General features: G+C 43.5%; 1 protein-coding gene across 12 annotated transcripts in view; it reads left to right on the top strand.

Annotated features, from left to right (window-relative positions):
• Positions 1 to 14603, top strand: part of Ank2 (ankyrin 2) — a 569474-nt gene that overhangs the window by 81205 nt on the left and 473666 nt on the right. Inside the window, exon 1 of one of the 12 annotated variants that reach the window (XM_021195386.1) lies at positions 9804 to 10017. The exons of the other annotated variants lie outside the window; for them this stretch is intronic. The gene's annotated coding sequence lies outside the window, so the exon portion shown is untranslated. Of the gene's footprint in view, positions 1 to 9803; positions 10018 to 14603 lie in introns of those variants that run through there. 12 annotated transcript variants of the gene reach the window in all.

Raw genomic sequence — 14603 nt, 5'->3', positions numbered from 1 at the left:
CTCTCCCTTCCTCCCTCTCTCCCTCCCTCCCTTTCTCAATCCCTCCCTCTCTCCCTCCCTCCCATTCTCCATCCCTATCCCTTTCTCTCTCCCTCCTTCTCACTCTTCATCTCTCCCTCCATCCCACTTTCTCTTTTTCCCCTCCCTCTTTTTGTCTATTCTAATTTTTGTTGAAGAGACTGGGCCACTTTTGTGGTAGACTTTCACCTTCTAGATTTATGATCGCTTCTTTTGACTGTCATTTAAATTTAATTAACGTCACATCATCTCTCCTGTAGGATAGAAATTTTGATCCAAAATTATGACTAAATCAGGTCAAAATATTCTCCTTAAGAATGTCACAGGAGGGGCTGGAGAGATGGCTCAGTGGTTAAGAGCACTGACTGCTCTTCCAAAGGTCCTAAGTTCAAATCTCAGCAACCACATGGTGGCTCACAGCCATCTGTAATGAGANCTGATGCCCTCTTCTAGTATGTCTGAAGACAGCTACAGTGTATTTACATATAATAAATAAATAAATAAATAAATAAATAATTTTTTAAAAGAATGTCACATGAGGGGCTGAAGGGATAGCTCAGTCATTGAGAGCGCTGACTGTTCTTGAAGAACACCTGGGTTTGGTTACAGCATCCACATGGTGGCTCACAACCACCTGTAACCCCAGCTCCAGTGAATCCAATGCTCTCTTCTGGCTCATTTGATCATGGTATGCATGTGCAAACATGCACAGATGTATTCCCCACAGATGTGCATATACATGAATATGTATATGCACATACCATTCCCCTTCCCCAAAGGGATTTGTAAATAGTGTTGTAACTATCATGTTATAGCATATAAGGAGGCGTACAATATGAGTTGTGATGCGTTTATAATACTGAGGTCAGCTTTGAAATGGTGATAGCTGTCTATCATAAAGTCATGACTTCTTTATTCAAGGCAGTTTTCTCTGCCAATAACTTAGCAGAAGATCTATACCTATACCTTACTAACCTACCTTATGTTCTATTCTTTTATTACTATTGCTGTTTTTTTCAAAGATCTATTTGTTTATTTTATGTATGTGAGTACACCATAGCTGTCTTCAGACACACCAGAAGGGGGCATCAGATCTCATTACGAATGGTTACGAGCCACCATGTGGTTGCCGGGAATTGAACTCAGGACCTCTGGAAGAGCAGTCAGGGCTCTTAACCACTGAGCCATCATCTCCACCAGCCTACTATTGCTGACTCTTATTTGTACTAATCACCTCACAAGTTGTACAGTGATGATTGTTTTCCTTGGTTTTTCCAGGTGTTTTGCTTTCATTGGTTAGGCTTCCCTGCTAGTATTCCCCTTATTATGTGGAGTTTTTTACTACTCTGAAATAGAGTTCTCTGGAGACAAAATGACTAACTACCTCTCTTTATTTACTAATTTTTGAGTAAAGAGTTGTTATGATAGTCACTTCAGCTAGTGGGCTATATGGGTTTTGTCCTCTCCATATTGAACATCATTAAACTCTTCTGTACTTAAGCAAGTCAACCCATTATAATTTCTTTGTGCTGCTGTGACAGATTGCATTTGGCAAAGCAGGCTGCATCAATATGTATGCCCCATATGTTTCTATGCTGGCATGCTGACACTTTCCCATCCCTCTTACAGATGCCCTCTTGGGAGCAGGCTTTTTGTGAAACCCAAGCACCAAAGCCCTTGTGGAGGCGTCTATGGACACAGAGCTATAGAGAAATGGCTCTCTATCTTCCCCTAGCTCTTCCGGCCTTTGCTATGGCTACAGAGATGGTACAGTTGGTAAGGTGCTAGCAGTGAAAGCTTGGTGGCCCAAGTTAGAGTTCCAGCAGAACAGGAAAATGTCAGTCCAGCAGTGCCATCTGGCCAGGTGGGGGCTGAGGAGGCTGAGACCGGAGGCTCCTTGGGGCTGGCTAGGTAGCTGGATTAGGAAACTGTAGTTCAGTGAGATCTCAAAAAATAAAGAGGAGAGACTGAGAAAGACATCTGATGTTGCCTTCTGTATAGGTACACACACACACATAGTTCCATGCATACGTAGGTATATGTGTATGTGCATGCATACACATACACCTGTTTTTACATACCTGATTGATGCTGAGTTGAAATCAGCTTATTCTCTGAGCCATGCTCTGACTATAGAACTGGCAGAGAAAAAAAAATGCTATTTTAATTTGTTTCGTGTGGCCTATTAAAGGAGTTCACAGGACCCGCATCAGATGCTGTGATAAAGCTGGCTTTGGGGACCTTCATAAGGTTGCTTTGACCTTTGACCTCACCTCAGTGCTCTGGATGATTTCCTTGCTTTTGGCAGAAAACATCAGCTAAGATTGTCTTAGAGCGATTGTGCCTTGGATCTGAAGCCAGCCTTTTCCTTTAGAGTCCTAGTTATTTTTAGTAAAGAGTGGTATTTTGAGTTTAAAACCTCCATGATTGTTTTTAGTGGAAGAACTTACATTGTAAAGATTACAACTGATAATAATAAAGTATTTCAACATCTTTCCTAAAAGGAAAGATTGACAGACTCAACAGACTAGACAAGAAATGTGTTAAAAATCCAATAAAAATAAAAACATTAACAATTGTCATAGAATGGCATATCAGTCGTGATGGTTTGTATGTGCTTGACCCAAGGAGTGTCACTATTAGGAGGTGTGGCCTTGTTGGAGTAGGTGTGTCACTGTGGGTATGGGCTTTAAGACACTCATCTTAGCTGCCTGGAAGCCAGTATTCTGCTAGCAGCCTTCAGATAAAGATATAGAACTCTCAGCTCCTTCTCCACCATGCCTGCCTGGATGCCATGCTTCTGCCTTGATGATAATGGACTGAACCTCTGAACCTGTAAGCCAACCCCAATTAAATGTTGTTCTTATAAGAGTTGCCTTGGTCATGGTGTCTGTTCCCAGCAGTAAAACCCCTAACTAAGACACCAATCAATAAGAAGAATTGATCCATGTTTACCTTCACAATGATAAGAAAATGGAACTATCTTTCCATTACTAAGTTAGAAGATTTTCTTTGAAAGCAAAGAAACATGCCCCAGCGCTGACAGGATGCAGTGAATGGATCGCACACACACAGGTACCAGTGCCTCCTGATGATGGGAATGATGACAAGATGGGTGGATCCCCTCTCTCACACCCACTAGAGCAAGAGCTACCCTATGATGTTTCTTTTTCTGGGATCGGATGAAGTTAGTTAGGGGGCACAAGTTTAAGGCTCTAGCTCTGGCTGGCACAGAGCACAAACACAAAACTAACAAAGGAGTTCTGGAGTGAAGTGTTTTGAAAAGCCCCACAGTTCTATGTTCCTAATGCCACAGTCTGAGGCAGGGGTTCATGTTGGAAGGTGAACTCTGCTTTCTGTTGTCTGTTAGGAGTGCATATTCCCCTAAGTACTAAATGCATGTGATTAGAACTTGTCTTAGAGAAGTCTGTGATGTAGTTTTGATGAAGGAAAAGGAAGAGATCTAAAGCAATGTGGTGTCTTGAATAAGAATGGCGTATTCCTATTCATAGTTTGAATGTCTGGTCATCAGGGAGTGGCCCTACTTGAGAAGAACTAGGAGTTGTGGCTTTGTTGGAGGAAGTGTGTCACTGGGGGGTGGGCTTTGAGGTTTCAAAAGGCCCAGTTTTCTTCCTGCTGCCGGAGGGTCCAGTTGTAGAAATGGATTCAGCACCATGTCTGCCTGTGTGCCACCATGCTTCCCACCATGATGATAATGGACGAAACCTTTGAAACCGTAAGCCAGCCCTCAATAAAAAACGATTTCTCTTGTAAAAATTCCCCTGGTGTCTGTTCACAGCCAATAGAACACTGACTAGGACAAACAATTTTCTTTTAGGCAAAAGAGAATTCTGCTCACAAGACCATACCTAATTTTTTTTTTTTTTTTGATTCTATAACTCAAATTTCTGATAATCTATCCCAAATTAACTGTATTTTAATTAGTTAATTATAATAAAATCAAGTATCAGGGGCTGGCTCAGCAGCTAAGAGAGATTGCTGCTATTGTAGAAGACAGGAGTTGGGTTTCCAGCACCCAAGCCAGCTTACCAGCTCCTGTAACTCCAGCCTCAGGAGATCCAGCGCCCTCTTCTGGCCATTTCTGGCACCCACATACATTTACATCTCCCCCACCCTCACCCACCACCCCCAAGTAACTCAGTAAAGAGAATAAAGTTAAGCACATTGCTTTCTGGAGAAGGAAGCTCCCTGGGAAACAACTGCACAGGATTATTGACACAGTTTAAGAACTGCAGCAAGGACTTAAACGAGAAAGGAAACCTTAGCAGGGTCTCAGGCAAGAGTGGGCTCTGAGCATTTTGTTGCTGTATGGACAGCAAGGGAAAGCAGTCACCAGGGGCCAGGTGACAGTGGTCACAGCACGAACTAGGGCTTTTGAGTAGCAATAATAGTTAGGCTTTTGAATGTAAAACATTTGCAAACTACATTTTTTAAAAAATGACACTTTTTATTAATTCTTTGTGAATTTCACATCATGCACCCCAATTGTGTTTTGGGTGAGCATTCTATATGTGGAACTAAATTTCCCTTGTGACTTAGCTCATCTGATAACAAAGTGTGTCAAAAGATCACTCAATCAGGGTGACACCTAAAAAGGATGTTCTTTTCAGTGTCCCAAATTAACTAAATTTATGAGATAAATGTTATCAAGAGCTCAAGAAATTGAAACCAAAGACACTGCTCATGTGTAAGTATGTAGTTTAAATGTTTTTAAATAGTAGCTCAGTAATTAGTCTTTCTACAGAACAATCACAAACATGCAGCCGCCTGGTTCTCATTACTCTGTCGCTGTTCTTTGCCTGTGAAGTGAGTGGGCGGAGCCAGAGAGGCCGCTCAGTGAGGTAGAGCACTGGCTGCGCTTACAGCTCGGCGAGGTAGAGCACTGGCTGTGCTTACAGCTCTGCAGGTAGAGCACTGGCTGTGCTTACAGCTCGGCGAGGTAGAGCACTGGCTGCGCTTATGGAGGATCCAGGTTTGTGCCCCAACACCCACACAACCCAAGAGCTGTCTGTAACTCCACTTCCAGGTCGTCTGATGTGCTCTTCCGATCTCCACAGACACTGGATGCATCTCGTGCACAGGCACATGTGCAGACAAAACACCCATATACATAAAGTAAAAATGGATAAAAAAAAAATCAAGCAAAATGGACAACTGATCTACATGTAGCTCAGTGATGGAGGTTTTTTTTTTTTTAGGTTTATTTATATGAGTACACTGTAGCTGTCTTCAGGCACACCAGAAGAGGGCGTTGAATCCCATTACAGATGGTTGTGAGCTATTGTGTGGTTGCTGGGAATTGAACTTGGGACCTCTGGAAGAGTAGTCAGTGCTCTTAACCACTGAGCCATCTGTCCAGCCCAGTGATGGAGTTTTTGTCTAGCACACATGAGGCCCCTTTAGTCCTCAGAACCACAAAAGAGTGAAGTGTGGTATGATATAGCCAGTCAAAGTTATGATATACATGTTTAAATAACACTTATTCACATAATTTATACGATGGAAATAAAAATTTAAATGTAATTATCAGCATAGTAGTTGATTGCTTATCATATATATAAATGTAAGTATATAAACTTGTTTATATATACATAGTATATATTATATACGTGATACTTATATATTATATATAATGTTATATGTATATAATATGTTATACATATTATATATATGTAATACTTAAGTCATTGATTTGGATGGTACCAAACATGTAATATTTTCTCCTAAGAGGATAACAGCATGCCTTTGACTGTGGATTCACTGTAAGGTTCCTTGGGACACCTAATTTCCATCTGATTGCTATTAGAGATTAGCCGCATAAAGAAGAGACTGTGTGAACCTCCTACAGCTGTGATTGATTTCTGTCCACTCAGCACCTCCGGGTTTTTCATACCAGGAACTCCTCCATGTCTCTGCAGGTTCCCACTGGGTGTCTGAAATTTTAATTCAGCTCTAACACTAACTACGCCCAGTTAATGCAGGCACCAGAGGTTAAGGGCTCAGCCCTTCAAAGTCGTCCTCAATTCCATATGCCAGTTACAAGCATAATAGGTCTCTAGACTGCCCCTACTTCTGTGCAGTTTGGCTGTAAACTGGAGTTCCCTTCATTTGTTAATTTGTCGCAGCAGCTTTCAGAACCCAAGGAAATACTTTAGTCCCCATCAATGGCTTGTTATAAAGAGTATTGAGGGAACTGGGGCACTGGCTCAGTTGGTCAAGTGCTTGCCTGTAAACAATGAGGCCCCGAGTTCAAATCCACGGGGCCCACATGAAAGCTAAGTTTGGGGACATACCTGTAACCCCGAATCTGGGGGGGGGGGATCTTTGGGTCTTGCTGTTCAGTGAGTTTAGCTGACCTGGCACGTTTTGGGATAGACTCTGTCTCAAAATATGAAGCAGAGCAGAGCTGGCTCTGGGAGGTGGCTCAGTCGGGGAGGTGCCTGCCCCAAGCCCGACAACCTGAGTTTGATCCTGGAGCCCACATTACGGCGACTGAAGGAGAGAGCCAGCTCCTGAAGGTTGCTCTTGGACCTCCAGACACATGCTGTGGGAAGTATTCTGGTGCACACACATACCACACCACACACAAATAAATAAATGTAAAAAGCAAAAGCAAGTAGAAAGCTAATGGGCAAGATACCAATGTACACACACACACACACACACACACACACACACACACACACACACATTGTTAGTAACGTCACAAATAAAAACCTTGATGAATAATATGTAATTTGGGGTTAGTAAGGGTCTTTAGTGAAGGGCTTCCATCCTTGTGAACTCTGTGGAATTTGAATTTTTTTGCCAGCTCAGAAGCCCCCGACCATGCAGTTTCCAGTTATTTGTTGTTGTTGTTGTTGTTTTATTTTTTGAGAAAGGGTCTCTGGAGCCCAGGCCTCTTTTGAGTTTACTATTTGGCCTGTGGTGGCTTCAAATTGCGGCAATCCTTCTGCTTCAGCCTTCCATGGCTGGGATTATGGGTAAGAGCCACCAGGCCCATCTACTTAGGGTTTCCAGGAGATTCATTAGATAGTGCGACTGACTGAACCATGGGTCATCTATGAGTAAGGCAGGCTCCAGCTCCTCTCTGCTTCCCCGGAGATGAGAGGTTTCCAGCCTCAATCGTGCGATTCCTTGGTTGCTAGCTCTCAGCCTGCAGCTGCATGTGGTTGTCCCTCTCCTTCCAGTCAGACCCTTAGCATGAATTCAGGGGTGTGAGAAAGGGGCTTGACAAGGAGCAGGATGCTCCCTTCACTTCATCACCTGGGAAATGGCAGGACTTGTGCTGGAGGTGGGATCTGGACTGCAGCTGTCTGTACTTTCTACTCTACCACAATGGCCACACGACTCCTTTATCATTTAAAGGTATTTTAAAAAAAATTTAAATTAGCATATGGGGCATTAGATATCATTATGCTATTTTCGATCAAAGTATTTTATGGAGTCTCTCTCCTCTTGCCTCATCTCACTCAGACTCCGCTGCCCTTTGGTCCTTACCACCCAGTCTTTTCCCCTGTTTCCATGAGTCTTTTTGCTTACTTCTCATCTCCATCACCCATTTTTACTCTCTCTTGGTCTCCTTTCCTTACTCTTTCCCACCTGCACTCCTAAACACACACACACACACACACACACACACACACACACACACACACACACATTACAGACTAAGATCTGCATATGAGAGAGGACACACTGAATTTGTTTTTTTGAATTTCTGAATCTGAGTAACATTTCATTGGGCATATACTTCTTACATTTCCATTATCCACTCATTTCCGATGAACATCTAGTCTGGTTCCATTTCTTTGATGTTATGCACAAAGCATCAAAAACTGTGTAGTGTCTCTGAGGGTGTGGGGTTTAAGTCACTAAAAATGATACCAGGGTGCATGGTGACCAAATGCTTTTTAACTGCTTCCACAGATATGCCTGAACTTTGTTAGGGACCCTAATGCATAGGAAGTTAAAATAAAGAGGGTAATTTCCTCTGCTAGGATTTTTCCTGGCCTCCAGCAACCATGACAGGTGAGGCTTGGCCACCCATCTCAGTATTTCAGCTACAAAGAGAAACAATGGAATAGTGGTGAAAAGCAGACAAAGGGAGATTTGATTGATTTGGCCACATTGGGGAAGGGAGAGGAAGACATAAAGTCCAGGAACTCCAACTTTAGGATGCTGATTAGGTTTTTAAAGACTGAGACTTATACTTACTTAAGCAGTTCTGGTCAGGGTGTGGTCCCCCACATCACTGCGGCGCTGGTCCAGCAAGGTGTTCTGAAGAACAAGGATGGCTTTTAGGATGATGAGTTAATTTTTGCTAAATGAGAGGAGGCAAAGAGATAAAATGGAAGCTGCGATGTTAGGACTTTGCCCCGATTCCTCAAATGGTCTTTAAGGAAAGCAACTTTCCAAGTATCTGCTGCACTTCCGTTTTTGATTACTACTGTCTGTTTGGGTTATGATTTTGCTTCATGAAAACCTTAATGATGGCCTGGCGATAGTGACACACTTGGGAGGTAGAAGCAGGTGGATCTCTGTGAGTTCGAGGCCAGCCTCATATACAGAGTGAGTTCCAAGACAGCCAAGGCTACCCAGAGAGACCCCCGTCTTGCAAACAAACAAACAAACAAACAAACCACCACCACCACCACCAACAAAAAACCCTTAGTGACTTTGAATTTTCTTATCTTAAATTTGGTATTCATTACAAATAGTTTGAAATTAGAATGAAATTAGAATAAAACACAGTTTTCCTAACAGCCTTCCAATTCAAAGCCATCTGTGGTGGCTCTTATTTGTAACCCCAGGAATAAGAAGATTGAGGCATGGAGGTTGCTGTGAGTTGGGGACCTGTCAGGGCTACATGGTAAAACCTTGTCTCAAAGGAACCAAGATAAGGAGGGACTGAGGAGGCTCAGTGGGAGGCCCTTGCTGCACAAGGATGAATGGCTGAGTTCTGAACCCTAGCACCCATATAAAATGTGGGTGTGGCAGCCACACTGTGACCTCAGTGTGGGGGCGTGGGAGAGGAGGAGCCTTAAAAGCTCCATTATTTTCTTTTCTTATCACAGGAGTGGAAACAGAAATATGCATGCCCCCCCCCATTCTGATAGGCTTCTTTGTTGTCAGGTGATTTATGGGTGATTAAATAAATGGTTGGTGGCTGAATGCGTTCAGCGCAAATAGGCTTTCTCCGTTTCCCCCTGCCCATTTGCTGTATGGATCTGAAAGTGTATTTTGGTTGGACTATAGGTGAGCTCTCCCGTGATGAGAACTTCATACTGCACCAAGTCTAATGGTTATGTCCTGGAGGCCTTCAATGACTTGCTTAAAGTACGCATACACACACACACACACACACACACACACACACACACACACACACGCACACACGAGATGGATGATGTGTTGCAATGTGGTTTGGGCAGTGGCGGTGGCTTTTGCAGAGGAGGTCACTCCCACAGCATTGGCATCTTGACTCATTGCCCTTCTTCTCTGAACCAGGAGTGGGTCTCCAGTCACCGCCGTGCTTCTGCTACATACAGATTCTGAACAAATCCAAATGCAAGTGTAGGCTGCTTTACCCGGTCTGTTAGAAACAGAAGGAACCAGACCACCCAAAAATATCTTGTAAGAAAACAACAGTTCCTGACTCTGCACACCACCTGCTCCAATGCAACCCAGGGCTCAGAGTGATGCAACTCACAAGCGTGGAAGGGGCTGGCGGATGGGATGGGCTGTCTCGGGGCTGATCTGATGTCAGAGCAGATCATGTGGTGCTCTGTAGGCAGCTGGGACTGGCCCGCGGGAAGCACATGGATTACAGTCTGAGGCTGTGATGGGAAAGTCGGTTCCTGGGCTGCTGTCTCATACACATCAGCAGGCAGGGAAGCTGGGGACTCCGACTCGCCCTTCTCCGGGCCCCTCCTGCTGCGTGGTCACAGGCAATCGCTGAGAGAAGCTGCTGCTCCAGTAAGTGCTTCAAGAAGGTCTTTGTTCAGAGCGTTTGGGAAGCGGGGAGGAAGTGTTGCTGTGGAAGGGGGGATGTTGAAACCCTTTGTAAATCGCTCTCGGGATCTGGGCTGGGCAGCATGGCTTCACGTGCCATCCCGGGAGGTCAAAGGCAGCGCCCGATGTTTAAGATGGTCCCCAGCCCCGATTTTGGTTCGTTCTTCATGTGATGTGTTTTTCTGATGTGCAGTTTCGGGGGTTTTCCTTTTTCTTTTTCTTTTGTAATTGCAGGGCAGATTTTTCTTTTAGACCCGATTAAAGTGAATTGATTTCAGATTCTCTTAACCCTGTGTGGACTTGTTTTCTCCGTGGCAAGCGAGGGGCGCAGAGAGGGTGGGAACTCCCTCAGTCAACATCACTGCTTCTTAAGATTCAGGTTGTGTTTGTGCCAAAGGACCATGTAGTGGTTGCCACCCTTCCCTGCTCTGGGGGAGTAGGTGATAAGAAGAGAAGCAGGCTGAAGCCGTAGTGTGGACACTTGATTAGTTTTGCTGAACAGTGGGGTTGCTAGGAGATTGTTTTCCCCCACCCCCTTTTAATGGTTAAATTTTGCAGTAGGTACCGTCAGCTGGCAGAACACAGACAGCGGTGGAAAAATGATGGAGTTCTCACTCTGTTTCCCAGCAAGCGAATTATTTTTTTCTGCTTCCAAAGCCCAACTAAGGTGCAGCAGAGGGAGAAGTGAAGATTTCTAAGCACTGTTGTTTTGTTTCCTGTTTTATGGATGACAGGAGTGTGGAGCTGCACTTGCGCCTCAGGCGTGAGCCTCAGCTCTCCAGCATCTTAGGTGTGGCCTTTTTGGAGCACAAGAACAGAGATGGAATGCCATCTTACTGTTCCTCCCGATATATTACACTCCATATCTTTCAGAGGCTGGAAATAATATGTGTGCTTGGAAGGCAATAGGAGGGAGATTTAGGAGAACAGGTTTGTTTGTTTTCTCTGGCCTGAGACCCTCTTCCCTGGGAACTCTTTATAGAGTTTTAGGTCCAGGTATGTGATATTGACTTGAAAGGCAACACACACATAATTATGCCCTGTTCTTAAGCAATGGTGCCTCCCCCCGACCTTTAGAAAAATAATGAGATAACCTGTTATAAGCAATAGTCTCTGAGGCTTTGGGGGCAAAGACTGATTCCAGAAGTATTTGAGCGTTAAAGAAACTTTTAGGGTGTTGGAATGGAAGCAAAGGTCTGTTTAGATGTGGTCTGTTCTTCTCTAAGGCTTTCTGCCATCCATGGTTTAAGTCACGGAACACCAAACAACAGGCAGGAGCTTGCCCCACCCATCGAGCTGCGAACATGGAGTCCTCTCTTCCCATTTTATCCCCCTGAATTGCATAAGCTAATGCAGAAACATGGATAGGATTCATCCTCTCCATCCTGTGTGCTACAGGTATAAGCCTTATGAAAGAAATTGAGAATAAAAGGAAGATATATATATATATATATATATATATATATATATATATATATATATATATATATATATATTCCTGCTTCCAAGCTGTGGAGTGAAGGTAGACTTGTTCTGGAAAGGGCTGGTCCTCGTGACCCTCTTCACTTAGGGGAGCCCAATATGAAGATTGTTTCTGGAGGAGGTCTCTCTAAGCCAGCTCCCCCTGCCTCCTCAGGCTAGATAGAACACCACCCCTCTTTTTGGTCCCATGCCAAGATAGTCTCTCTGAATGTGGGGGCCTGATAACATGTTGCCCACACTTGAGCACATCAATACCCTATGTGTGAGGGTGAGGAGTCATCCTTTGACCCCACTACCTGTTTCTCAGGGAGAAGCTCATTCGTGGGCATTTTAGATATTCAAATCTCTTAAAAAAATTATTGTTAGCTGGGTTTGGTATGGTGGTGCACACTCACCTTCGATCCCAGTATTTGGGAGGCAAGGGCAGTCTACTCAACTGTGGGTCTGAAGCCAGCTTGGTCTTCCCGGTAAATCTCAGGCCAGCCAGGGTTACAAAGTGAGAGTCTGTTTCAAAATAAAACAAAATTAATATTAATATGAAAAAATTGGAGAAAGTTACTAATTTTTTCAAGTCCCCACAAGCTTTGGCTAATGGCTATCTCACTTATAAAATTCGACAGAGTGCATTTGAGAGGGAGGGTTCAGCGACACTCTCCATCTCAGGGAAGGCACTGGGGCTAGACTAGAGGTAAGGACTGACAGTATTTATAAGGAGGAAAATTGACGAGCGAGCAAAGGTTTGGCGCCTAGAACTCACGACTTAGGGCAGCTTTTGCATATCTCAGTCTAAGGGGAGAGCATGCCCTTAAAAACAAGTGGCTTTTCTCTTTTAGATTATTTTTCATTTTACTAAAATATTATATTACTAGGATAGTAAAATCATCATAACTTCATGTTCCTTTCCAAATGTCTTAGAAAAGATCATAAAGGTGCTATTAAGAAAATGAGGTGGTTGGGCAGTGGTGGCTCACTCCTTTAATGCCAGCACTTGGGAAGCAGAGGCAGGTAGATTTCTGGGTTCGAGGCTAGCTTGGTCTACAGAGTGACAGCCAGACTATACAGAGAAACCCTGTCTCCAAAAACACACACCTGGGGGGAAAAAAAAAAAGAAAAGAAAAAGAAAAAGAAAACGAGGTGGCCAGGCATAGTAGCACACACCTTTAATCCCAGTACTCTGGAAACAGAGGCAGTCGGATGTCTGTGAGTTCGTCTACAGAGTGAGTCCAGGACAGCCAGGACTATTACACAGAGAAACCCTGTCTCATAAAACCAAAGAACCAACCAAATAAACAAACAAAAACAAAAACGAAGAGGAAAAAGAAAGAACACGGGTTTCTGTTTCTCCTTAGGCATCTTTCCTGACCTGGTGGTGAGATTATAAATGCCCGGTCCTTAGACTTTCCTGATCTTGTCTTTGTGGGATTATGGACTGCCCTTATTAAGGCGTTCATACACCCTTTCTCAGTTACTGCAAATGCCACACTCACTAACCTTTCAAGGCCTCCCATCTGGGTAGTTTCCTGAGTTGTACAATATTCTTGGTTTAATATAGGCCTGTCAAGATGACTTATTTGAAACTATTTAAATGATGTTTAATTTACTATAAAGTTTCAGGCTAATTTTTCTCTTTTTCGATTCATGCTAAAAGTACTTGTTGATTGACTAATGAAACAAATGTATACAATGTTGCCATTCCTGCTGCTGAGAATGCCATTATATGTTTCTCTGATTCACTTTGACGCTGGGGAACCCTGGAGCGTTGTATCTGGGTACTCTACCACTGAGCTACACACTCATCTCTACTGATACTTAAAAGGTAATCCAACTAGCCATGGGTGGAGGCACGGGCCTTTACAGGCTGATCTTTGTGAATTTGAGGACAGCCTGCTCTACGCCGTCAGTTCCTGGCCAGCCAGCGCTACATAGTGAGATTCTGGCTCTCAGGGGAAACAAAAAAGTAATCCAATTAAATTGTTGTCCCATAATGTTATTAGAATGCCCATCTGTTAAATATTCAGCCTCATTTTAGCCAGAGTGAAATTCATTTATTGACTTGCAATCAGTATAAATATGAATCAGTGTCACATGTAATTCGTCTAAGTGTACATAAAAACAACAAACACAAAATTAAGTTGCATGTTATTCAATTACTGTTTATAGGAACCTCGATTTCAATACAGAGGTCCTCTGATTATTTGTCTGTTGTGTAAATACCAACTTTTACTGGTGCAGTGAGGGTCTCTTTTCATTCTAGACATTAGGCTAAGTGATATGTTGGAGAAATTCATCCTCCTGGCTTTGAGTAGTCTTAGCAAGAATAATTGGCATACTGTTCTAAACAGTCTGTACGCTCTAGCTCAGAAACAAAGGGCTGGATGTGTGACATTTCTAAATGGTGACATCGTTAAGGACCCCTCCAAATGATAACATATAGCAAGCTTTAGATTACAGCAGAGAGGAGCCAAGAAAGGGAAATAAAGCATGAATTCCATAATGTGGACAGAAACATCCCATAAAAGACTGCCTATTTCAAGGAGGGACAGCTAAGGGGAAATGTCACCCTCTCCTCCCTCCAAGAGTTCATTTGGGGCCCAAAGCTGTGACTAGCAGCTGTACCAGTTGCGAATTCCATTGTTAGAGGTCTTAGGTTCTTTATCCAATCCATTTAGGCAGAAAGTGCAAGCAAATATCTCTTGTTACTAACAAAGAAACAGATTTAAGTTCATGCTAATGTGTTCACAGCCAGAGCCAAAAGCTTTTCAGGGTTATTACAGCTCACTGGGCTCTTAGCCCATCCATCCAAGGGTCTAAAGTAGACTGAAGTTATGGATCAGCCCATTGTCTGCAGCATCCCACGTGAGAGCCTGATGCTACTGTTCCTGTGCTATGATGTCCCCAGATTCAACCTGAAATCTGAGATTGGCATTTGGGATCAGTCCGTCTTACAGTTGGCTTTCCTTTTCTTATCTTATCTTTCCTTTCCCTTCCTTTCTCTTTCCTTCCTCCCTTCCTTCCTCCCTTCCTTCCTTCCTTCCTTCCTTCCTTTCTTCCTTCCTTCCTTCCTTTCT

This window comes from Mus pahari, chromosome 4 (assembly GCF_900095145.1).
Source record: "Mus pahari chromosome 4, PAHARI_EIJ_v1.1, whole genome shotgun sequence".
NCBI lineage: Eukaryota > Metazoa > Chordata > Mammalia > Rodentia > Muridae > Mus > Mus pahari.
Note: the sequence above shows the minus strand (reverse complement) of the source record. Positions and strands in the feature narration are given on the sequence as shown.